The sequence below is a fragment of the Panthera pardus genome, unplaced genomic scaffold, assembly GCF_024362965.1.
Source record: "Panthera pardus isolate Hobbes unplaced genomic scaffold, ASM2436296v1 HiC_scaffold_25, whole genome shotgun sequence".
Taxonomy (NCBI): domain Eukaryota; kingdom Metazoa; phylum Chordata; class Mammalia; order Carnivora; family Felidae; genus Panthera; species Panthera pardus.
This window is the reverse complement of record NW_026526821.1, coordinates 83,690,433-83,715,909: the sequence shown is the minus strand read 5'-3', so window position 1 is coordinate 83,715,909 and position 25,477 is coordinate 83,690,433. Positions and strand designations below refer to the sequence as shown.

Below are 25,477 nucleotides of genomic sequence, written 5' to 3'. Positions count from 1 at the left end.
TATTACTGACTCTCAAATTCTTAACTAGTGTATAAATTAGAAGATTTAAGTGGTCGTCTTGTATCTAAAGATATGTGGAGGAAAATATTTTCTCTTACTCATTCTTGACCAGACAGATGTAAATCTTACTCAGAATAAGTTAAACCATGACCCAACATGTGTGTGTGGTCTGAAGTAGAGTGAAGATTGGAGAGTAGATGAGCTCATGGGGTTTGTAGGTTATTCCTACTCATAATTCTTCACCTAGAGTCACATCAATTTTATCTGCTTTATTTGTATGCTTCCACAAGATTTTGTTCCAACAAAGGATTTCCCCATCTAAAAAAATTTGAACACCAGAGCCCTAAGGGAAATTAGGCAGCAGACATAAAGAAATATAATGTAGGTCAAATTTCATCACAACAAATATTATTGTGACAAAAATCTCTATATAGCAAAAGATTTCTGAGCCCTAGGCAATAACCCATTTGTCTTCAGAAATATGCAATACAACAAAATAAAAGAATCTGGACAATCTTTTTATTATAATGGCCTTTGACCTGTATTCCTTGCTTGGTGGAAGAATGAATCTTTAAGTTGGAATTCAGTGTTGCTGTTTTCCTCTAGGTACAGCCATTTCTTTTTCAATCTGCTTGAAGTCTGCCAAATGTTTATAGTGAAATAAAAGACCTGAGTGGTTCAAGGCCGCACCTAGAAATGTGCTCCATAAACCCTAAGTGATTACTATTCAGCTTTGATTCCAAGAACAGGAGGAACAATAATCACAAAAGCAATATTAAGTCCCCATATGGTAGATTCAGCTGGTTGTCACCCAATGTCCAGTCTCTCCTTCTTTTTTGTTATTTGAAATCTGACTTTTAACTACACACATTGACATCTGACATATAATCTATATTCCCCAGTCTCCCTTGATTTAAATGTAGCTAATGAAATGTAAAGATATTGTGTGGGTCTTCAGAGAAAGTCACTTACAGTGAACAGTGTTAGCAGGGAGAAACTGCCATCTTCCTGTTTCTGAAAGTCAGTAATCACGGCTGGAACTTCTGCTATCTGGGAAAATTAGTTGTTGAGGAAGGAAGCCATGTGGTGTGAAGCAGAAAAAAGTAGAATTATCTTGAGTTCCTAATGCTTTTGGAGAGTCACCAGAGCCCTGGATCACCTATTTCTACACTACTGTTGCACAAAAGAATGAATACTTGTATGACTTATCCACTGTGGTTGGATTCTGTTAGTATCAGCCAAATAATTGATATATCATCCTATCCTAACCAGTATATCCTTCTTTGCTATATACTTTGAGATTATATTGCCTCCATTTGTATATTCACTTAAACTATACTCTATACATTTACTATGCATGAAGGCTTGTCCTGGGACTTCAGGTTTCAGCAGTTGAGATGAGTAAGACTGAAATCTCCTTAATTCCAGTCATTGTAATAAGCAACATGATATCCTTAATGGAGCTTCTAGGGCCACACTAGAAAATGCCTTTACATTCTAATACAGCTTCTCATGCGCTACATTTATTTTTTAACAATTTTAATCTTTTTCAGCTTTATTGAATTTATTTATTTATTTATTTATTTATTTATTTATTTATTTATTTTAATGTTTATTTTTGAGACAGAGAGAGACAGAGCATGAACGGGGGAGGGTCAGAGAGAGGGAGACACAGAATCTGAAACAGGCTCCAGGCTCTGAGCTGTCAGCACAGAGCCCGACGCGGGGCTTGAACTCACAGACCGCGAGATCATGACCTGAGCGGAAGTCGGCCGCCCAACCGACTGAGCCACCCAGGCGCCCCTTGAATTTATTTATTGATACAATAAACTGCGTATTTTAAGGGCATGATTTTTTTAAATGTTTTTATTTATATTTGAGACAGAGAGAGACAGAGCATGAGCAGGGGAGGGGCAGAGAGAGAGGGAGAACAGAATCCGAAGCAGGCTCCAGACTCAGAGCTGTCAGCACAGAGCCCGATGCGGGGCTCGAACTCACAGACTGTGAGATCATCACCTGAGGCGAAGTCGGTCGCTCAACTGACTGAGCCACCCAGGCACCCCAAGGGCATGATTTGATAAGGTTTCAAATACATATGCACTCATGAAACCATCACCACAATCAAGATAGTAAATACAGCCATCATCCCTAAATGTTTACTATTTCCTCACAAATCCTTTCCATCTACCCTTTCCACCTCCAACCCCATCTTCAGGCAACCATTCATCTGTATTCTCTCACTATATATTAGCTTGCATTTCATTTTTTAGAGTTTCTTATGAATACGCTGGTTTCTTTACCAACAATTCTGATGGAAAAACACATGACTGTATACTCTCATATTTTACTCAGTCTAGAGACCTAATCTGTTTCCCAGATTTCTAAAATGGCAAGCTATTCTGTTATTGTTTGTTTTTCTGTAATTTATAGGACTTTATCTGGGGTTAGCTACATACAGATAAGAAAAGGAGTCACTGATGTTCACCCTTTTGATTATATGCATGGTCAATGGTAAGTATTTTTATTTGTAAGTATGGATAGATATCAAGATGGGACTTAAACATATCACATGATTGCTGGAACAAAGAAGTTACTAACAAGGATTCCTACTTAATTCAGGATTCTGACTGACTTCTACACTCTATATGCATCTTAGGGCATAAAGAGTACACACGCACATACACACACACAAACGTTAGCTTTTTTAAAGAATTTCAAATGTTGGGGCACTTGGGTGGCTCAGTCGGTTAAGCGTCCAACTCTTGATTTCAGCTCAGGTCACGATCTCAATGTTTGTGAGATAGAGCCCAGCATCTGGCTCTATGCTGACAGCATGGAGCCTGCTTGGGATTCTCTCTCTCTCTCTCTCTCTCTGACCCTCCCTCACTTGCTATCTCTCTCAAAATAAAGAAATAAACATTTTTTAAAAAACAAATTTGAAATGTTTTAAGTATATGGAGTTTTTATAGCATCATATATTTTTGCTTACTGGTATCAACCGGTGTCTTTGACATACAAATTAATTCTTGTTTCAACTGATAAGAAGTCAAACATCTCAGTAATTGTGGGATATAATTTCGCAAACGTTTTTGAGAAAGGATCCTTTTTTGAAAGAAGACCATGTCCTGAGAACAAACTGAGGGTTGATGGGGGGGTGGGAGGGAGGGGAGGGTGGGGGATGGGTATTGACGAGGGCACCTTTTGGGATGAGCACTGGGTGTTGTATGGAAACCAATTTGACAATAAATTTCATATACTGAAAAAAAACAAAAAGAAAGAAGACCATGTCTAAGGAATCCCTTATATCACATAATAAGGCTCTGGAAATTGAAAGACATCTAATTCGTACAGGTTTCTACCACTGGAGAACTTGAACAAGTGCCAGACTTAAAAACTATATCTGAATGGATTTGACCCAAACCTATAAAAGATCTCATCCCATGCAGTGGGGAAAACAATTTAAGAAAGCCTCCTTGTTAGCTGGTATAGACCATCGTGGGTGACCCCTACCTCCATCCCCACTTCCCACTTCTTCCAAATCGTTAGCCACTGATGACTGCTACTGATGACTAAACCATGCCAAAGACAGTAGACAGGGGAAAGTAAACTTTAAGAGTCCCTGTGCTCGAATATATTTCTCTTTCTACTCTTGGACCCCATTCTGAATTCCTCCAAGCAATATTGTTTAGATGTTTGGATTAGAGTCCCATTTTTCCAACAGCGCATCTGTTTTCTCCTTCCACTAAAGAACTCAAGTGTAGGTTGGAAACGGTTCATTGACTGTAAGAAGATAGGTTCCTGCAAACCAAGCCAGAGCCAAAACCATTAAGCCATTAGGTTTTGTGTTCTCATATTTTATAGCACTCTGATTCACCAACCACGATGGGAGGATTTCTAACGTGCTTCTGACCTCTCAGGGATAAGTAACTGGCACCTTAGCCCATGTAGCCAGCACACAAGGCTCTTTGTTCATTCTGTAGGAAGTGCTGCCTAACCCTGTGGTCTGGGCTCATGTAGGAAATGACTTCGATGGTGTGATTTGAGGGGTACTGGGAAATTCTCTCTCTCTTCCCCCTTTTCCCATCACCCAGCAACTGCCTCACCAAATACTTCAAATATATCCCAGACTGCTGCTACCTGATTACCAAGTCATTTTAAACTATCCACACTGCAAATGTTGACCATTAAATTAGCATGATACTATCTGATTAAATGAAAACTTATAGGTTAGAGAATGCCAAATGTACCTCTTCAAGTTGTCGGTAGTCTCTAGAGGATCATCCATCATCACTTCTTTGATTCTTTCACAGTGCCTTGTGTTTAGAAGGTGCTCAGTATTATTTATTTACTTCCCAAGAGATGTAAAAAGAATGCATGAAATGCTGACTCATGAACTTTCACTCAGTCTGCTAGACACATAGTTACCTCAATATATTCTGACTGAATGAGGGACCACTTGTGATATTTGACCAACTTTGCCTTGAATTCTCTTCTAGCAATTCTAAACTTAACTAAGTGTTCTGAGTATCTTTTATGTTCCTCTTAGAGTTCTAAACAAATGTCTCTGGACCCACATGAGCAAAATAATCGGATTCCTATTTGAAAAATAGAGTAAGTCCCAGCTAACTGGAGGAGAGACGATAGTGGAGTCGTGGGAGTGCAGAGGAGTAGGAATGGAGATTTGGAGGGCAGTCTAGGCCCTGCTGTTACTGACACCATCCCTGGTGGCAGCCAAGTCACTGGCCAGACAGGATGCTTTTGAGTATGAGACGAAGGTGCTAATAAAAATTAAGCTAGAACAACAACCAACTGGGGCACAAGCTCAGCCTACAAAGCTGGGCAAACAGATTTCTCTCTGGGAACCTCAGTTTCATCATCTATAAAATTGACAATAAGACAAACCCACCTGTGTGGTCTCTTCCACTTCCAAGCATTTAGTTAAGAGCCAATCCTTATTTCTTATTCCTAAGTTCTCATCTACACTTAAAATAGGAATGCCTCCTTTCTGTTTGTTCACTTCTCTTACATCTCTTTTCAATGGAAATTTCTGGTCACACAAAATCCCCTTGGAGATCCATTTCAAGGGGAGTCGGTCTCTCTAATAGTCTGTTTCTTGATGTGCAGCAGCTTTCAGAACTTTGGCAGAAGCACAGTTATCCAGAGGGAAGTGTGGACCATTATTTCCAGGCATTCCTATGTGAATGTGATTTTCCTTTTTAATTACAGCAGGCAAAGAGTGATAGGAACAGGCATGGGCAGAATGATGTAGGATATTTATTTTCATAGCTCTACCCTTTCCCTTGGACTCCTATTTTCTAGAGCTTCCGTGTTTCCATTCATCAGCTATTCTTTAGCCACAAGGCTTGCACAACTTTATTCTGAAATAGCCAATAGTTTACATATGACCCTTCTTCCAAGTCAACAAGAAAAACAATCTACTACTTATACATGTATTATTTCACTTGATCCTCACCTCTGCTCTGTGTGAGAATTACATTAGATGACTCAGAGAAAACAAGTGATTTGTCTGAAAAGACAGCTAGCAAGCATCAGAGAGAACTAGAAGCCAATTCAATTTTATTATGCCATACTGTGTCTCAGGAAATCCTATGATTAATGAGGTTACAAGACTAAGACTACTTCGTAATTTCTGTTTTATAAAATATTAAACTATTTTTTAAATACCAGAAACATTATAGTAGAAATGGCAAACACACACACACACACACACACACACACACACACACACACATGCAATACGGTCAGTTATGGGTCCAGTAGGAAATTCTTCTTACTCAACATTTAATGATTCCTTCAACATAACCATCCTTTATCCCCAGCTAAGGGGATGTCATAGATAACTCTTTCTGAAAAAGATTTCAGGATATTCAGGATATTGGAGGATATTGGAGCCAACACTTGTATAGCATTCAGTGGTTTTCTATACTGACTTTTAAAAACCACCGTTTTCGTTTAACCACATGTAGATGGATAGAATGGTAGAGGATATTCATTGTTATAATTGCAGATTTAAAAGGAACAGCCACAATAAGGCTTTCAATCTATGAACTTTTAAAGGGCGTATTAGATACCTCATTTTAAAAATGGTGACTCTCTCAAGGGCTTTTGCATACTCATTAGGATAAAGAAGGTTAATGAGTCTAAAGACTCACTGGAAGAAACCACTGGACTATTTGGAAGTATCCTCTTGCTCCCTGTTACAACTGCCAAGGAAACTAAGTTAACTACCTCTCCAGAAAGACTTGGGATTGGATTTCAAAATTTAGGTGCTCTACATAGTCACTGAGTATGCTCAAATCCATGTTAAATGCTGAAGTATTTATAAATATTTCTTTTAAATACACAAATTTTTAAGTTCATCCAGACAGGTGCAGGGATATATCATGTGCCAACAAACTGTCAGAGCTTTTGACAAAGAATCAACAAATTGTGGCAATGTTTTTAGAAGAGCACAGGTCTTTGTGTGACATAAAATCCAATGCCAAGGAAAATCACCAGCTCCATCTGCAGTAACTCGTTTAAAAAAAAAGATTAAAAAAGAATTCCCATTTTTCTGCAGATGTCATTTGCTTTGCCAAGAAATTTAGTCATGTAAACCATTACTATGCCTGACTTAGCCTTAAAAGCCTTTGGACCTAATAAGTGATCAAGGTGTGGGAACACAGTCTAAATTCTGGTTCTCAAAGCCGAGTTAAGAGACTCTGACAAATTCAACTCATCTTTGCCAAATAACAGTGAAGCCACAAGAGATTGAAGTCAGAAGAGGGAACATGCCAATGCTTTCTTGAAGAGTAACAACTTACAACAGGAAACTAAGATAATTGTTTAAAGTGTTGCTGGAACATTAATTCATTACACACTGGGAAGTAATCCCCTCATAAAGTGGTTTTTGAACTGATTTTGACATTGCTTTGTACTTTTTTAGCTGTAAGTACTAGGTTACCAGGATCAGAAATAGATATGCCCAAAGATTATGGATGAGTTTTATTCATGTTTGTCAGTTAGCTACTATTTACTATAGACTCAATAAAGGCAAGGTTGTCTACTAGGAATCGGAGGATTTTTAGTCACATGACACAAGAGCAACAGCAACAATAATTGTGTGACTTCTGCCTTCAGTGTCTCTCCTCTGGTTGGGGGAGATATCAACACCTACCAAGATAACCCAAAAATAAAAGGTAATAAAAGTAAGCACCCAATAGAACAGATACATGGTAACTATTAGAGTAGTTCAGATAAGGAATAGGTCACTTTGGGAAGAAATGATCAAGAAAATCTTTATATAAGAGGAAGGATTTCAAGTGGGCTCTGAAAACTGGTTAAGCATTTAAATCAAGAGGCAAGGGGTAGAATTTTTGGCAAGAGAAACAGCTAGGGTAAATAAATGAGCAGATATGAGTCACGTGGGAAGAGTGGTAGATGAGTTTGAAAACACAGGCAAAGAAGATTAGAGTTTTCAATGCAGGTGAAGTAGTTTGGACTTATCTATAGGCACTAAAATTAGTGAGGATTTTTGAGCAGGAATATATATATATATATATATATATATATATATATATAAAATTAGGATATGAGGTTCCAGTTAGATTTAAGAATACAAAAGTTAAGGAGCACTTGGGTGGCTCAGTCAAGTGTCCAGCTCTTGGTTTTAGCTCAGGTCATCAATCATGAAATTGAACCCTGTGTCAGGCTTTGTACTGACAGTGCAGAGCCTGCTTGAGATTCTCTCTCCCTCTCTCTGCCCCTCTCCCACTCATGCTCATTCTCTTTCTCTCTCTCAAAATAAGTAAATAAACATTCGAAAAAATATGAAACTTAAGAGTTGAGAGTACTAGGTAGGAGTTTATTCTGAGTCCTAGTTTGAAGTTATAATTAAAAACTCAAAATTATCGAACCCATAGAATGTCTGAAGCACCCTTGTAGATGCTACAGGACACAAATAATTAAATAACATATCATTTGCCTTTGAGAATTAGAAAAAAAAATTTCCCTGGAATATCAAAAGAAAGAAAATATCTGGTTATTTCAGTAAATTGTTATGTTCAAGCACAAGGACATGTAAAAATAAAATAGACTAAAATTAAAAGGTAGCACAATGTAAAGAAACTATAAGAATGATATCAAGGAAATTAAAAATATTATAGCAGAATAAAAGAAAAAAAACACTTTGGAGGTTAAAAAGGCCAGAATTATCAAGAACAAAAGTGAAATCCATGAAAGAGAGGACAAATTTAAGAACTTAAGTTACTTAAGAGAAAATGTATAATAGAGGAAAACTCCAGTAATAATCTTGATTGGAAATTCCAGGTTTTATTAACAGAATCCAAAATTGAAAAATTGGGGAGACTTGGGAAGAAATAAAAGCCTGATAAATGTTCCCTCCTATATATATTTAAAAAAAAAAACATGTTTTTTTAATCTAAAATTGAAACAAAGTAGGTTAAAGAATGCTTTTAAAAAATTGAAAGGTTTCCACCAATAGTTGAATTGAAGCAAAATATACAGTCTTAATACATTATAAAGGAATCCAGCAAAGAAAGCATGGCTTATATCCTGAACTTTGGAAAACAATAAATAATAAGAAAGCATGACAAACAGAATTACAGAAAGTAACAGAAGTCAGGCCAGATATATGAGTTATAACCAAAAGTATAAAAGTTAAACATTCCTTTCTTAAAAAACTCTTAGTTCGAAGCAATTTTTTAAACATACAACTACATCAGTTAATAAGAACATATCTAAAAGAAAGCAGTACAAATAAGTAAACAGTAAAAAGCTGCAAAAAAGATAAATTATATAAGTAAAAAACAATGAAAGGGCTGAAACAATGTCACGTAAAAAAGGCAAAAGCACAGAATGGATGAGAGTTCATTCATGCTGATATAAGATACAATTCACTAATAATATATATTGTTTTGCTCTCTATACAGACAGTATTATTATTTCAAAATGTTATATAACACATAAAATATAAAATAAGCATATAAAATATTAAGAATGAGTTTTTTTAAGCCAATAGAAGATAATTAAGACAATGTTCTTTGATGAATCAAGTGCCAAAACGTAGATACAAGTAAAAAATGATTAAATAAATATAGATACTTAGTTCAATAACTGTATCAGGTTTTGCATCCTCCAGTGAAAGAATGCAAATGCACCTTGCTTTTGTTGTTGTTTATATATGGTTTTGTTTTATTTTTGCAATACCCCTGTAATAATGACAAATGTGATCATTTAATTGATTATGCTGACTCAGACACCACACACACAAAATCAGTCTCAGTAATTAATGCAGATATAGCTCCCTCCCAGAAAACCATATTCTCAGAAGGAGATTAGCATTTAGGGGAGTTCAACATCTATGGAATGGAAGGAGGAGAGTCAGGATTGGACAGAGGCAGTAGTAGAGCTGTGAGTTGGGGAATATAGATCTGTCATTAAATTTGTCCCCCCAAGGAAGGGAGTGTCTCATTGGGTGGGGCAGCACTTCAGTGGGGGCACATCCCAAGGATTCTGATTGCTGAGGTCTATCTACCTGCAGTAGTCCCAGCAGAATGAAATCTGTCTTTCTTTCCTGAAAGAAAATCCGAGCTGTGTATCACCATGTCCATCATGGGTAGTTTAAAAAATTGGAAATAATAAAGGCTACCTTATCCAATAGAAAAGGAACAAAAAGGAAAAGGAAATTAATTCCTAAAACTTGAGAACTAAAATATCTTGCCCCTAAATAAATTTTTATTCAAGGAGAAAACCGAAAGTGCAATTACTATATGTTAATTAACAATGAAAATAGTAATCTACATATCAATATATAAAAGATGTGACTGGGGCCCCTGGGTGGCTCAGTCGGTTGAGCCTCCAGCTTTGGCTCAGGTCATGATCTTAACAGTTTGCTGGTTCGAGTCCCGCATCAGGCTCTGTGCTGACAGAGCCTGGAGCCTGCTTTGAATTCTGTGTCTCCCTCTCTCTCTGCTCCTTCCCCTCTCATGCTCTCTCTCTCTCCTTCACAAATAAATAAAAACATTAAAAAAATTTTTAATAAAAGATGTGACTAAATATGTACAAAATAAGATATATATTCTTTAATGTTCTGATAAAACTTAATTATTATACCATAATATTAAGAGAATGAATGAACAAAATGAAGCCACGGGAGAAATATTTGCAATACATATATCTGACAAAGGATTTGTATCCACAATATGTAAAGAACTCATACAATTCAATAGTAAAAAGACAAACAACCCAATTTAAAAATGGGCAAAAGAAATTTGAACGGACACTTCACAAAAGAAGATACATTAATGTCAAAAGAGCACCTGAAAGGATGCTTAATATCATTAGACATCAAGAAAAGGAAAATTAAAATCACAATGACATACTGTCACACACCTACTGGGCTGGTAAAATTAAAAAGATTGACAATATCAAGTGTTAGTGAGGATGTAGACCAGCGAGAATTCACATACATTGCTGCTAGAGGTGTAAAAGTTAAAACCTCTGGAAAAGTGGCAGTTTCTGGCAGTCAAACTGATTGCCTACCATATGACTCCAAAGGTCTATTATTAGGTATTTATCCAAGACAAATAAAAACAGCTAGCCATGGGAAAACTTGTATAAAAATGTTCAAGCAATTTTACGTATAAGGGCCTTTAAACTAGAAAGTACTAAAAGTTTATCAACAGAGAAATAGATAAATAAAGTGGGACGCATGCACATAACGGACTATGACTTGGCAATACGAAGAAATGAACCATGAATATATGTAACAACATGGATGTCAAATGTATGATTTTATTGATATGAAATAGAAGCACAGGCGGGTGATGAAAACCAAAGCACAGCCCTCAGGAACGTGAGGGGATGCTGTCCGGAAAGTAGCCTGATGCAATTCCTGGGATAGTGGAAGTGAGTTACGTGATTTGGATGTGAGTTACATGAGGTATGCATTTGAGGAAACTAACTGGACTATACACAAAAGATCAAAAGATCGGTGCATCTTAATGCTTTGTGGATAATACCTCAATAGAAAGAGCAACGACAAAGTGTTTTCAGAACTTCAAGATTATTTCTATATTATTTAAGTAATTTCAGAATATCAAAAATATAAAAATCTCTAATTCATTTTCTGAAGCTCTCATATCCTGATTATCGCCCTGGTGTTGAGAAGACGTAGTAGGAATGAATAGAATATAAATATTGAGTTTGAAACACACACTCACACACACACATACACACACACACACACACACACACACAGACACACCGTACAAAATTAAGTCTAACATTATGCTAAAAGAATAATAAATTTTGAGCAAATCACCTTTATTTCTGGAAAATGAGTATAGTGTATCATAGCAAAATCGAAATACTGAAAAACACTGTCATTTAATAGACATTATAGAAGATTTTGATAATATTAAGCATTTATTCCTGATTTTAAAAAACAGCTAGATAGGAGTAGCAAGGCAATTCCTTAAATGTGAAAATGTATGTCACAGAACATGCATACTTAATATCATAATTAATGTGAAATACTGGAATCATTTCCATTAAATTCAGAAACAAGATAAGCCTAATATTTCAATAATTATTTATTTCTATTCTGAAGGTTCTGATGTAACAATACAAGAAAGAAAAAGGAAAGAAAAACATTTTAAAATGTAAAAATGTGGACCAACTAACAACTTTCTCATAAATGTAAAACGGATCAATTAATAAATTGGTATCACTTCCTAATATTTAGAAAAGATAAATTCCATAGCATACCCCAAATAAATTAGAAATAAATTACATGAAATATTTTTTTAAATGGTTATTTTTTTGAGAGAGAGGGAGAAAGAGAGAGAGAGAGCACTAGTGGGAGGGGGATAGTGAGAGGGAGACACACAGTTCAAAGCAGGCTCCAGGCTCTGAGCTGTCAGCACAGAGCCCAATGCAGGGCTCGAAGTCAGGAACCATGAGATCATGACCCATGCCAAAGTCAGAAGCTCAACCGACTGAGCCACCCAGGAGCCCCAGAAATAAATTACATTTTAAATGAAAAGCAAATGACCATAAAGCCAGAATAAATAAATGTAGGTTAAAATATGCATGATTTGTGGTGGGATAACATGGCAAATTAAACCTATGGCAAAAACTTTTAAAAAGAAAATAAACAGGATTTGGGAAAAATCTCTTTTAAAAAATCAAAATTTAATACAAGTATTTGTATTACATCCCTGATATAGAGAGTATTTTTCTGTAAGTGCTGCAAATTGCAAATAAGATACAAACATACCAATATGAAAAAATGAGCAAAGGTCATGAGTAGGAATGTTATAAAATGAAAAAACAAAAGTAGCTAAGATTTTTTTCTGGTAAATTTAATTAATGATGTATTGCTTTTACCACACAAATCAAATCGATAACCTTAAAAATAAAAATGACAGTATCTCTAACCAGCAAGACACTGAAAATAGCCTAAATGAATAAAAATAGGTTAATTGGCTAATTATGTGACTGTACCATGAAATACTATGCTTTGATTATAATCCTATGTTGTGGAAGCAAACACCACAAGAAAATATAGACAATTACTGCTTAGCAAATAAGATAAATTGCCTAATATCTTTGTAATAAATATTCATTTTTAAAAGACCAAAGCATACACACCAAAATATTAAAAACATTGTTTTCTCTATGTAATAGAAATAGAAATGAATAATACCTTTGTCTTTGTTTTTTGCTACACTGTCCAATTTTGTCTCCATTAAAAGTAAATAAAAAGATTTTTTTGCAATCAGAAGAAAATGTATAAATGAATGATAAAGATATGTGCCATAAAATTTTAAAGCTAACCACAACCCTGATTAATAGAAGTAAATTTTCTTTGTTATTTTTCAGCAGAAAAAGAGATAGATGCATTTGCAAATCCTGATGTACTGTTTAAAAGACGAAAAGAAAAAGAAAGAATGAAAAAGTGAAAGAAGAAGGAATATAAGGCAAAGCTCTGATAGTAAGAGAAATGAATTTTTTAATTTCAGAAATTTATAGGTTGCTAATACCAAAGATCAGAATGATAATTATTGTTCAGACTTAATTAGTACTGTTGCGACCCTCAGACAAAATGAAAGAATAGGAAGATATCTACCCGGTATCAGGTCCTGTAGAAGTATGTATTTCCCTGGAATATAAGTGGCTGTAGCCATATGATGCAGGATGCCTTTTTTTTTTTTCAGCTGAGCATTATCAGCTGGTGTGAAAACAGGGAGAATTAACTGAAACACAGTCATGTAACATGACCACTAATGTTTTGAAAACATTTAACTCTGGGTCCAACATGAGCTATAAGTGTAGATACCTAGATCCAATTTTCTGTTGGCACTGGGAGGTAGAAAAATAGTCTCTGAAGTATTGGCAGTGTTTGCAAGGTAGTAAGCACGGAAAATAGGAAATAATTTAATATGGTTCTAAATGGTACTTGTGAAATGTCTTTAAAAATAAATCCTTTCTGACTCTTCATTATGTTGCACAAATGAGAGGCCCAAAAATTATGGCTCAACACCCATTTTACATTCAAGGTCAGATAGGCAACAATCAGGCGATGATATTTTATTCTCCTGCACATATGAAATTCTGTTTGAACTCATCAAAGTGAATTTATAGATGTGCTAAAGTATCCAATGAGAAGATTGCATGTAAGTAGGACAAGTTCCCTACTTGGTTTCCTAATGCAAGTAAATTACTAGCCAGGCATGATTTTACTTGGTATAGAGGAGAGAAGTTAATAATTTTTGTCCCAACCTTGACCAAAATACAGGCCTGGATTTTTAAGGACAACAAATTTTAAATATCTTGGCAGCGATCATTCAGGGATATTTCTGAATAGGAAACATTCACATGAAGCCTTTTTCCCTTTGCCAGCATCTCTATAACTACTAGGAACTTGGGGGAATGCAAACAAAATATCTGAGAGTAAACTGAACCAGAGTTGAATATTTATCTGCTGCAATTTAATCTGAAGAGATGTTCGTCTAGCATTTGGGGTTTGGTTGAATCCCACAAAAGCCCAGCAATATTTAGAACCAAAATTGGATGCCTTGTCCTTAATTCACCTCTCCATATCAGACTTCTGTGGGTATAAGTAAATCTCATGAAGTTACATTGTATTGTGACATCTATTCAGTTCCAATTCATGTCAAAATGGAATTTAACATCTTCTTTGTGGTTGAAATTATGTTGTAGTTTTCATCAGAGGTTTTCTTCTTGATATTTTAGAGGTGTAAATTTACATATTCCAAAAATAGTCCTCTCTAGGCATGGAGAAGAGGCTCTGAGAAGGGGAAGGCCGCAGTTTCACAAATGAATGGCAGAAAATGTTTCGTTAATCCTTAATAGCAAAACAATAGAGGAAAGATTTGAGGATACCCCATATAATTAATAGAGTAGAACTAAGCATACCACACATGCTTCTGAAAAGATCATAGAATGCACTGCAGAAATAAGCAATACAATGGTTAATCACTTCAGAGAAATCATGCAGAAAGTACTACACGTACCACATCCAAGATAATGGCCAAACCTCTTCAAAATCATCCCATCTGGTAAATCTTTTCCAAAGCTCAAATTGCACCCGGCCATCCTTAACCATCCTCCACCCATCAGGCATATAAAGCTAGCTTTAGTCCCACTGCTTCAGCAAATAACAACAAAATCCTCCTGCCCGTCTAAAAGACTCAAAAATGTTTGTAAGTTCAAGAATGGAAGGGAAGAGAAGGACAGACGACCAACTTGGATGGATATTCAAGGGAGGCGGGGTGAAGCAATGATGTTTGGGGTTACACTAAGAACACAGATAAACTGACTTCATGCATGAGGAAGAGGATTCAAACCAAATAAAAACCATGTCGTTCAGAACAACACTCTCAAGGGCAACACATGATCTTTTGGAATAACTGTACTAAAAGCAAATGAGTCTTAATCGTGTTAAGTATTTCTGTGTTTAAGAAACAGATTTTTCCATCTCCTTTATTGGTAAATCAACCATTCAACTCTGCAAGATTTTTACATCTCTTTCATAATCCCTGAAATCCGTGTTGATATCCACTGTTGTCTAAACGTACAGGATTGAGCTGTTATGATTTTAATTAAACTTGTGCAAAGTGGCATATTAAAAGCAAATCTAACCAAAATACGGTGAAGCAAGAGGGTGAGGCTTAAAACAATATTAACAGCTAGTGTTTTGTGGTTTCTTTTCAAATACCAAAGGAGATGAACTGGGGTGAGGGAATATTGGCTAATAAATTTCCAAAGGAAAAAGAAACCACCTCTATTTTAATCGTTAAGCACGAGGGGAGGGAAGGACCTTAGTTAAGTATTATTTATAATGTTTCTCTCTAAGTTCAATTCAGTGGAATGAATTTGGTGACACCCCAGGGAATTCTGAAGCAAGGTAAAATTTTGCACCCAGAATATTTTGTGTACCAAGCATATACTTAGAGCTGAATTTTCTAAAAATATGCATTGAAAATTTCAGAACAAAATGCCCACAGTCTTAACTCTTGGAGGGCTAGGGGGACATCACCATCAACTTCAAAATACACTGTATATAAAACATTGTTAAACAGAAGGTTAATGTGCCAATTTTACTTCCGTCTTCCTGCAGCTCTGATTTAAACAAGTTGCACACATAAGTGATGCTATATGCATAAGGTTTTGCACTAAGTTTGCAATGTCAGGTTTGTTTATAAAAATCATATTTTTAACTGCTGGCCCCTGGGGCTCTGTTCTGGGCAGTTACAAGTTCCAGCCAGTTCGATTCTGATTTTTAAAGAGACAGTTCTCATTTCCATGAACTTTCAATGGAGACATTTCAGACTTGGAACAGAACTCTTAGTTTATGTTTTCTGTGGCCTTATAAACTTACAATTAAGTTTATTTACTTAGCACAGAAAGTGCACTCCTGTTTGCCCTGACTGGCGGGTGGCCACCACCAGCCCTTGAGAGGCTCACAGAGTTTCCATTCCTTCTCTTTCCCTCTCTCTGTGCCTGACCACCACTACTGTGAAAAACTTTTCTCAGTGTTTTGAGAACACGTACCATGCTATTTGGAACCTTAAACTCCATTCATAAACCTAGTAGCAGCCCGGTAGTTAATAAGGGACAGAAATCTTTATAGTCTTTTGCACAGTGGATGAAATCCTGGCTTCTGTAATTTACGCCCCACCATAACAATGCTCATAAGCAGTTGTGGAACAGAAGACCTCCCGTTCCTGGATCTGCTGCCACTTCAAGGAAAATGCAGACGCTTTGCAGAATATTCATGAGAAATAATTGCATGTATTTTGCTTTGCAGTCCATCCAAACACGTTAACATTGGAGTAGTTTTTGCTTTGGTCTTACCACAGAATTTTAACTTGACATTTTTCTCCATCCATTTTTTTACCCCCTATTTAGCTTAAGAGCACTAAAACATAAAGGAAACGTGATCATTATGAGGTTCTAGAAATATATTGTAGCTGGGCTTCCCAGATAAGATGTTCATTAAGGGACTAGCCTTTTATGTTATGAAAACTATGTGGATTACTCCACTGTGTCTCAAAACGTCAGTGTAGGTTAGGGGCCAAACGGTCATGACGCTCACAGCTAATTACTCATGCTCCATCCAGGAAGTACTGTTGTTTGCAATGTGGCTTAGGCTTGTATAAACTTGATTCTTTGATATCAAAAAAAATTATCCAGGGCAAAATTATGTGTTCAGTACAACTCCCCCGGGTGAGCTTTCAGCTTGAGTTGACCCAGGGAAATGGGCAGAATGGAGACCTTCCTCTGGACTGCTGTCCGTAAGTACTGCTCTGCCATCTCTCCTCTCCATGTACCTCTCCTAGATCCCATTCAGAGAACTCTAGAATATTCCTCGAGATACTACTATTTACATATCAATCCCTGAGCAAAGAGAAGTGTCATTTTTACATGGCAATGGGACTGAGGAGGAGTCACATGGAAGATGACAGCCTTGTGTTAGGCTCCATCTGAGATTATTTATTTCGTAACACTGCAGTGTCAGACTTTAGAGCTGCATCATAGAATTGTAGTGGTGGGGTAGGTAACAAAGGTTTATCTAAGTCCATTAGCATGTACAGACAGTAGTCTGTCATTTTAAAAAAAGGTTTCCATCAACATTGTCACCATTTTCAGCCTCAGCTTCCAAGACTATTCATTAGTGCCTATTTATCAATAGCACTAGGGTATCTCTCTAATTTAAAACATAAATAAATAAAACGTATGAAACGTCACTCTTGTCCATTAGAAGAATCCAGCCTAAGACATTGTAGTAGATATTGTGTTTTTTAAATATAATTTATTGTCAAATTGGCTTAATACAACACTGAGTGCTCATCCCAACAAGTGCCCTCCTCAATGCCCATCACCCATTTTCCTTCTTCCCCACCCCCCTATCCCCCGTCCACCCTCAGTTTGTTCTCTGTATTTAAGAGTCTCTTATGGTTTTCCTCCCTCCCTCTCTGTTTGTATCTATTTTCCCCCTCCCTTCCCCCATGGTCTTCTGTTAAGTTTCTGAAGATCCACATATGAGTGAAAACATATGATATCTGTCCTTCTCTGACTGACTTATTTCACTCAGCATAAAGGCAACTGGTGGAATGGGAAAAGATATTTGCAAATGACATACTGGATAAAAGATTAGTATCCAAAATTTATAAAGAACTTACTAAACTCAACACCTGAAAAACAAATTACCCAGTGAAGAAATGGGCAGAAGACATGAATAGACACTTTTCCAAAGATATTGTGTTTTTTAACCTTATGTCCATTTCCTCTTCTTGATAGCTCTTGGATTTTCTTTGGGAGAATTTCCTATTTTCTATTGTGAGTAGTTTTGGTGGGGTAGTAAGGCAACATTCCACTAGAGAGTTGAAGAGGTCTCTAGATATTTTTTCCTTCTTCGTTCTCCCAGATTTTGATAATGATCACATCACACAGCAATCTCCTTGTGTATTCCCTAGAAATTTTGGAGCCATTTTCCTTTCCCAACATCTCAATTCTCATAGCTAAAAAGTTATCAGGTTCTGTCAGTTGCAGTCTATAAATATTTCTTGAATCTCTTTTCATCCCCTCCTCTCCCCATTTTCATAGTTTGGGCCCTTGGCATGTGTCCCCTACACCAATACAATGGTATCCTTACCAGTTCGCCTGCTTTCCACCTCTCTCCACCCCAACTCTGCAATAATAAAAGCAACTCAAAGTAATTTATCCCTTATGATGGTCCAGGTATTAAGCTAAGCACTTTTTAAAATCTAATCTTCAGGGGCACCTGAGTGCCTCAGTCGGTTAAGTGTCCAACTTGGGCTTAGGTCATGATCTTGCAGTTTGTGGGTTCGAGCCCCGCATTGGGCTCTGTGCTGACAGCTCAGAGCCTGGACCCTGCTTTGGAATCTGTGTCTCCCTCTCTCTCTGCTCCTCCCCCACTCATGCTCAGTGTTTCTCTCAAAAACAATGAACATTAAAATTTTTTTAATTAAAAAAATAAAATATAATCTTCATAACTCTCCTAAAGTAGATATTATTTTTCTCACTTTAAAGACCAAGAAAGCAAGGCTCAGAGATCATAAGAAACTTACCTGTGATCACCCAGCTAATACCCATCCTAGGCAAGATTTGAATTCAGTTCTGTATGACCCAAATTCTGTGCTCTAAAAGAGGTAGAAATAGTTACATCTCCTCACACTAGTGGCAGAATAATCTTTCCAAATGTTATTCATTTTACTGCTAACAACCCTGATGGTTCTATATCCATTGTCTGTACAATAAACTCACAAACAAGTGATGCTTTCTAGAGTCTGCATGACTTAGCTTTTCTAACCACCCTTCTTGCTAATCACTATGTTCACCAGAGATCCAGATGTCCAACCATCCCTGATGCCTTGGCGTCATCAAACAAGTGACATTCTCTTGTGCCTCTTTATTTTTTTGCATATGCTTCTCCTTCAGTTAGTAAGGCTGGTTTTGTTTTCTTCCATCTAGAAACACCCCGCTCAGTCTTCTCTATGCATCTGAGATGTGATTTCTCTCTAGGACCATCCATGGATCCCCTGGCCAAGGTCATTTCCATTTCCCCAAGATATGCATTTGCACTTTGACCTCTTCTATTTGAGTCCTCATCACACTGTACTCTGAGCACTTGTTGGCATATGTGTTTCCTCCCTAGACAGTGGCTTCTTCAAGGTCTGTGCTTTCTTGGCTTTCTATCCTAGCTTCCACCCTGCCCCACTTTATCCTCCACCTAGAAATCTCACCTCTACCTTCCCTACCCCTCCTTTTATGGATTCAGCCACAGGGCCTCACAGCTATTTCTTAACATGCCATAGACACACCTACTCAGAACCCTCACACTGACCATCCTTTCTGCCTAGAAGTCTCTTTATCCAGAGGTCTACCTGAATGGTCCTCTCACTTCATTCAGATCTCTGCCAAATGTCAGCTCCTTCGAGAAAACTTCTCTGACCATTCATATAAGATATAAACATAAAATCACAACCACCATCACAGCCCTCACCCTTCTTCCCATTCTTAATACTGACCATTGTCTGTCACTATGTTACCTACCTGTGTATGTATTTACCTATGTCTTCCAAGCCCACTGAAAATGAAGCCTTATCAGGGCAGGCCTGTGACTGCTGTCTTCAGTGCTATACTCCCAGGGCTTTTACCAGCAGCTACTCGGTAGGCATAAATGAGCACGTGAATCTCCTCCCCCACTTTCCAGTATTTGCAACATTGCCAGTAGCACTTCAGGGGCTCGAAACATATTTGGTATATGTGGAGTGAATTGTGGGGTGAATTATTAGGACTTTCCATGGAATCCCCCTTACAAGCCTGACAGGTCAACGGGAACCCTCTTGCACTGTTGGTAGGAATGCAAACTGGTGCAGTCTCTCTGGAAAACAGTGTGGAAGTTCCTCAAAAAATTCAAAATAGATCTACCCTATAACCCAGCAATAGCATTACTAGGAATTCATCCAAGGGATTCAGGAATGCTGATTCATAGGGGCACATGCACCCCAATGTTTATAGCAGCTCTTTCATCAATAGCCAAATTATGGAAACAGCCTAAATGCCCATCAACTGATGAATGGATAAAGAAGATGTGGTTTATATATACAGTGAAATACTACTTGACGATGAGAAAGAATGAAATCATGCCATTTGCAGCAACGTGGATGGAAATGGAAGGTATTATGCTGAGTGAAATAAGTCAGAGAAGGACAGATACATGTTTTCATTCATATGTGGATCTTGAGAAACTTAACAGAAGACCATGGGGGAAGGGAAGGGGAAAAAATTGTTACAAACAGAGACGGAGGGAGGCAAACCATAAGAGACTCTTACATACAGAGAACTAACTGAGGGTGGATGGGGGAGTTGGGGAGAGGGGGAAATGGGTGATGGGCATTGAGAGGAGGGCACTTGTTGGGATGAGTACTGGGTGTTGTATGTAAGCAATGAACCACGGGAATCTACCCCAAAAACCAAGAACATACTTTACACACTGTATGTTAGCTAATCTGACAATAAATTATATTTAAAAAAATCTGACCCATCATAAAAGCTTCTTACACCCAAAGAGATATTTCAGAAGTTAATTAAATGATAAGAAGATCCTAATTTGACAGACAGCAAGACAGAAAAAAAGAGAAGAGAGAGTTCCAAAATGTAAATCACAAAATTTTTTAGAGATGTTGCTCTTCGGGATCTCGTGACCCACGCTGTCACAAATGTCTCCATATATAAGTCCTTCTTGATGTCTTCTCCAGACAGAAACCAGATTCCTGTTAGCCCACAGCTCCTTCATAGACAGGAATGCTCTAAATCAGGAATTCCTAATCCTTCCCTCTCTAAGTGAAACAAAGCTGGAATTCTCATCTGGGACCATGTCCCAGAAATGTGTTTAAGTCAATTTTACCATAACTTTTGAGCCACCATTAAGTCTTCTTGACCTGTAAGGAGCCAGGTGTCATGGGAAAATACTCCTTCTACTCTCTGCTCTGGTTGTCAGGAAGTAGAAGGAAACTCTATGATTCCTTCCCAATGTCATTTTCTCCCTCTTTCTAAATATCCTGATGTATCTTGGTATAAAATATTAAACTTCATTTGTAAATTACTCCAGTTTCCTCTTCAGCAACAATGCCACTTAATCAATATTTCTTTCTTTTTTTAAAGTTTATTTATTTATTTTGAGAGAGAGAGAGAGAGAGAGAGAGAGAATGCACACCAGAGCAGGGGAAGGACAGGGAGAGAGGGAGAGAAAGAATCTCAAGCAGGATCCATGCTATCAGTGCAGAGCCCAATGCAGGGCTTGATCTCACAAACTGTGAGATCATGACCTGAGCCAAAATCAAGAGTCAGACACTTAACTGACTAAGCCACCCAGGCACCCCTCAGTATTTATTTCTTATAAATAGAAAATATATTCTATGTATTTTGGTTCTGTAAAGTCTCTCTCTCTCTCTCTCGCTCTCGCTCTCTCTCTCTCTCTCTCTCCCTCCCTACCTCTCCCTCTCTTTACCTCTCCCTGTCCCTCCCTCCCTCCTTCTGAGATGACTGAGGTTTTAAGTCTGGGTGACTGAGTCCAGGGATGCTATTATATTAGAAATTATAAAAAGATTGGGAGGGAAATTAAGTTTTGAGGAAAAGAGAATGAATTCTGCTTTGAAAAATTTGAGTTCAAGATGGTATTGGACAGCCAAATTCAGCTTCTCCAGAGTCAAATGAATATAGGAGCCTAGCGCTCTGGTCAGATTCTGCATCATCTTTCAATTCACTCCAAGCAACACTTGCTTCAACATACTTTGGTAGTCTTTCCTCCTCTATGAAAGAAAGAAAGAAAAAGAAAGAAAGAAAGAAAGAAAGAAAGAAAGAAAGAAAGAAAGAAAGAAAGAAGAAAAGAAAAGAAAGAAGGAGGGAGGGAGGGAGGAAGGAAGGAAGGAAGGAAGGAAGAGAAAGAAAGAGGTTCCTCACAATTTAAAAATAATTCAATTACTCCCAAACACGCATTGAGGAACTATTATGCCCCAGATATTGCCCTTGGCTTTTTATATATACAGGACCTGACATAGTCCAAAGCATTTAGTAGCCACTTTATAAATACTACAAAAGCCTGGGTCTTTAATCTGAATCCTGGGTCTTTTATCATGGTGAGGGTGCAAAACCCAGTAGCAACAACTCTCACATGTTAACAATCCCTTCCAACTCCTGAGCTTCTGTCCCCACAGACTCGTGTCACACCCAGTTTACCCAGTGTACTCAAGCTACCTCAGCCTGACCTAGGATGCTCTTCTGGCTTTCCTCCTTCTGTTCTGTCACCTCCTCACATAGCTCTGCCAAGGGACATCTCTGAGCAGTCCCACTCTCTCTGATCTCAGAGGGTTCTAAAGTCTGACCAAAACTTCAGTACTTGAGTATAAGTCCCCACCCACCTTTTGCTGTTTCATGTGAGGTAGTCAGTCATTCCTTTCCCACTAGAGCACAAGTCTCTCCAGAACAGCAAACCAGCTTCTAACTTATTTTGCAGCTTTATCCCGGTCTGAGTTCATAATAGCTCAATGAGTACTGGCTCCTGAAATGAGCCACCAACATCCCTAGTACAGGCATTTGTATCTGAGAGGACAAAGCATTTATGTTCTGACAGAATTGACACAAATAAGCGCCTGTTCAAAATGAGCTCCCATAAGTGAGAGTCCAAGACTAGACCACAGGATATACGTTGGGTGGCTTTGCTGGAGGATTTCCCTCTTGCATGAATAGCTGGAGGGAAAGTCCCTCCTCCCCATGCCTGCCTGGACCCCGAGGTGACTTCAGCAGTACCTGGAAGATGGGACAGAAGGCAGGTATCAGCCAATAGCGCTAGCAGGATGTTTCTTGGCTACTCCACTTTCATCTGGGCTCCAGGCAATTGTAGAGTAGACTCTGACTTACAGAAGGGAGGGGCTCTCACACACTCTATATCTGCACAGTCTACTTCAAGATTTTGCTGTTTGCCCATTCCCCTGCTCAAGCTCACCCCATGTCCAGTCTGTCTAGGTGCTTCCTAATTCCTTTCAACTCAATCCAGGAGGAAAGGCTCCAGACCATGTTGATATCTGAGAGAGTCTCTCTCCTTCATTTCCATCTATTCTTCCTGAATAGAATGCTTTCTCCTCCCCTCCCCTTCCTCCCTTCCTCTTCTCTTTTCCTTTCCTTAATCTTTCCCACCTGCTTAATCCCAAAGACCACTTCCAAGATATCTGGATCCAAGTTCAACATTCTCTCTAGCTCACCTTCAGGATGATGACATTTTCTTCATGATGGCATTGGTGGAACTTCTGTATGTCTTTCCCACCTGCTCATCTAGTTTCTCATATTGGGCTGAACTTGCCTTCTGTTTTCTTTTGCAACATTACAACAAACATGCAGGGAGAGATGAATGACTTGGCAACAGCTCTCACAACTTAAGGAGGAAATTAGCTAAGGACTAACTCCAACCAGCTGCTTCTGGACTGACCCTATTCACCTAGAAATCAGGGCATTGGAAGAAGAAAGAGGAAAGGAAAATCACACACACAGCTGCAGCACTACATGCTTCTGGGAGGGGGTGTGTCTATGTGTAGTGAGGGAAGATTTTGTGCACAGAGGAGAAATCTATGCAGGGGGACAAGGGGTAGATCTGCCTCAGTGGTTACAACAAAAATCAGGGGAAAATATTCTACTCAGAGGAATTATCCTGTACCTACTGGAGAATGGCTAATTCTATCCCACTGTGTAAGTTGCCTCATTTTTTCTGGGTTGTAACTTTGGGTATGTGGGCATGCAATTAAGATTTTTCTGGAATCACCTCATTTAACCCAATGACAATGGGGAGCAGGATTTCCCCATCTTAATAGCTAGTTCAGAACCCAGGTGGCAGTCCACCAGCAGCCGACATGAGGAGAGGCTGAGTGGCAGTTCTAATTGACCATTTCTATCTATGTTCCTCTTAGGAACATACAATATGAGCTGTCACAGCTTCCTGCCAATCACAAGAAATCTGACCCGGAGAAAGCACCATCTCAGAGAGAGGACTGTTTATACATCCAATGAATTCAGTTTCCATTGCATTATCTTATTTTTAGGCCATTGCAGAGAAAAGCCTGCCTAATCATATCATAAAATCATGAATTTAGTAGATTATAGATGATGACTTCAAATCTAAATATGTTCTTTGGCTTCCCAAACAAGAGGACATTTAGCATTTGACATCATCTAATGTTAGACTCCAAGTTTGTTCTTTGGGAATACTCAGGAGCTTTGCAGAGTCACAGCTTCCCAAACATTTGGGAGGTGTGCTGTTTTAGGATGCAGAGGAGAAAGAAAACAATGAATTTGTGTTCCAGTGTGCAATGAAAAGAACTTCTAGATGAGCTATTTTCCTGTCACCAAGGGGTTAAGGCAACATGGGAGATTTATGCAGAGAAGTTATATGCTACATTTGCGTGTTTTTCCCCCTTTTACGGTCAATGAGAGATTTTCACTCTGACACAATTTCAACAACACACATGTCATAAGCAATGGAGACTGGAAAGGAAGAGAAGCCCACAAAGGCAAACTAACTAGACAGACAGCAGCTCATCAGTGCCACCTGCTCACGCTCAGCTCCAGTGGAACCATCTTGCCATAATAAGGCCAGACACATGGATTTCTAAATGTCTCTACAGGTGGTTAGTTAGCAAGGTGGCCACACACCCACAGATGCACCAACAGAGTAACTACATGAGAAAACACGGTGTTTCAGTTTGTGCCTGCCACCTCCACTCCATCAGGGGACACAGTTGGTACCTTCTCTCCCAAAGTTAACAGGGGACTGTGGGAAAGATGACAGAGCTTCAGATTCCCCACCCAACTCAGCAGGAGGGAAAGGAAGATTGTCAGACAAAGAAATACCCTTCCAAATTCCCCATCCATGAATGGGCACACAGGTATGCTTCCATTTTTCAGGCTTACATCATTCAGCTTGTCTCTGACCAGTGATTAATTCTGCAGGAAAATAACTATGGCAGCGTATATTATGGTTCACAAATATTCATGGCCCCCTCTCTAGAGGAAAATTATAATTTCACTCCCTTATTGACTGGGCTTGGCCATGCGACCTACTATATAGCCCAGTGAACTATGTGGAAAGTGCTGTGTGTCACAGACTTGCAAAAGTTTTAAGAGCCAGTGTGTGTCTTCAGGCTCTTTCCCCTCTACCTTATTACCAGCAATGTCCCAAAGGGAGATTGCATTGTCAGTCTGAGTTCAGGAGTGAACAGGGAGTGAACAGGGTGAACAGGGAACAGTACTGAAGTACACCCAGGAGGGACATGACCATAATAACCCTTATTGTTGTAAACCACTAAAGTTTGAGACTCATTTGTTACTGCATCATAACCTAGCCTATTCTGAC

At 38.2% G+C, this 25,477-nt stretch overlaps 1 long non-coding RNA gene across 3 annotated transcripts in view; it reads left to right on the top strand.

Annotated features, from left to right (window-relative positions):
* The window catches only part of LOC109260975 (uncharacterized), a 518,996-nt gene that overhangs the window by 428,559 nt on the left and 64,960 nt on the right, over positions 1–25,477 (top strand). The window contains exon 6 of one of the 3 annotated variants that reach the window (XR_008417873.1): positions 12,910–13,018. The exons of 1 other annotated variant lie outside the window; for it this stretch is intronic. This is a non-coding gene — a long non-coding RNA (uncharacterized LOC109260975). Of the gene's footprint in view, positions 1–12,906; positions 13,019–25,477 lie in introns of all 3 variants that reach the window. One more of the 3 variants, XR_002077225.2, reaches the window with a different exon arrangement.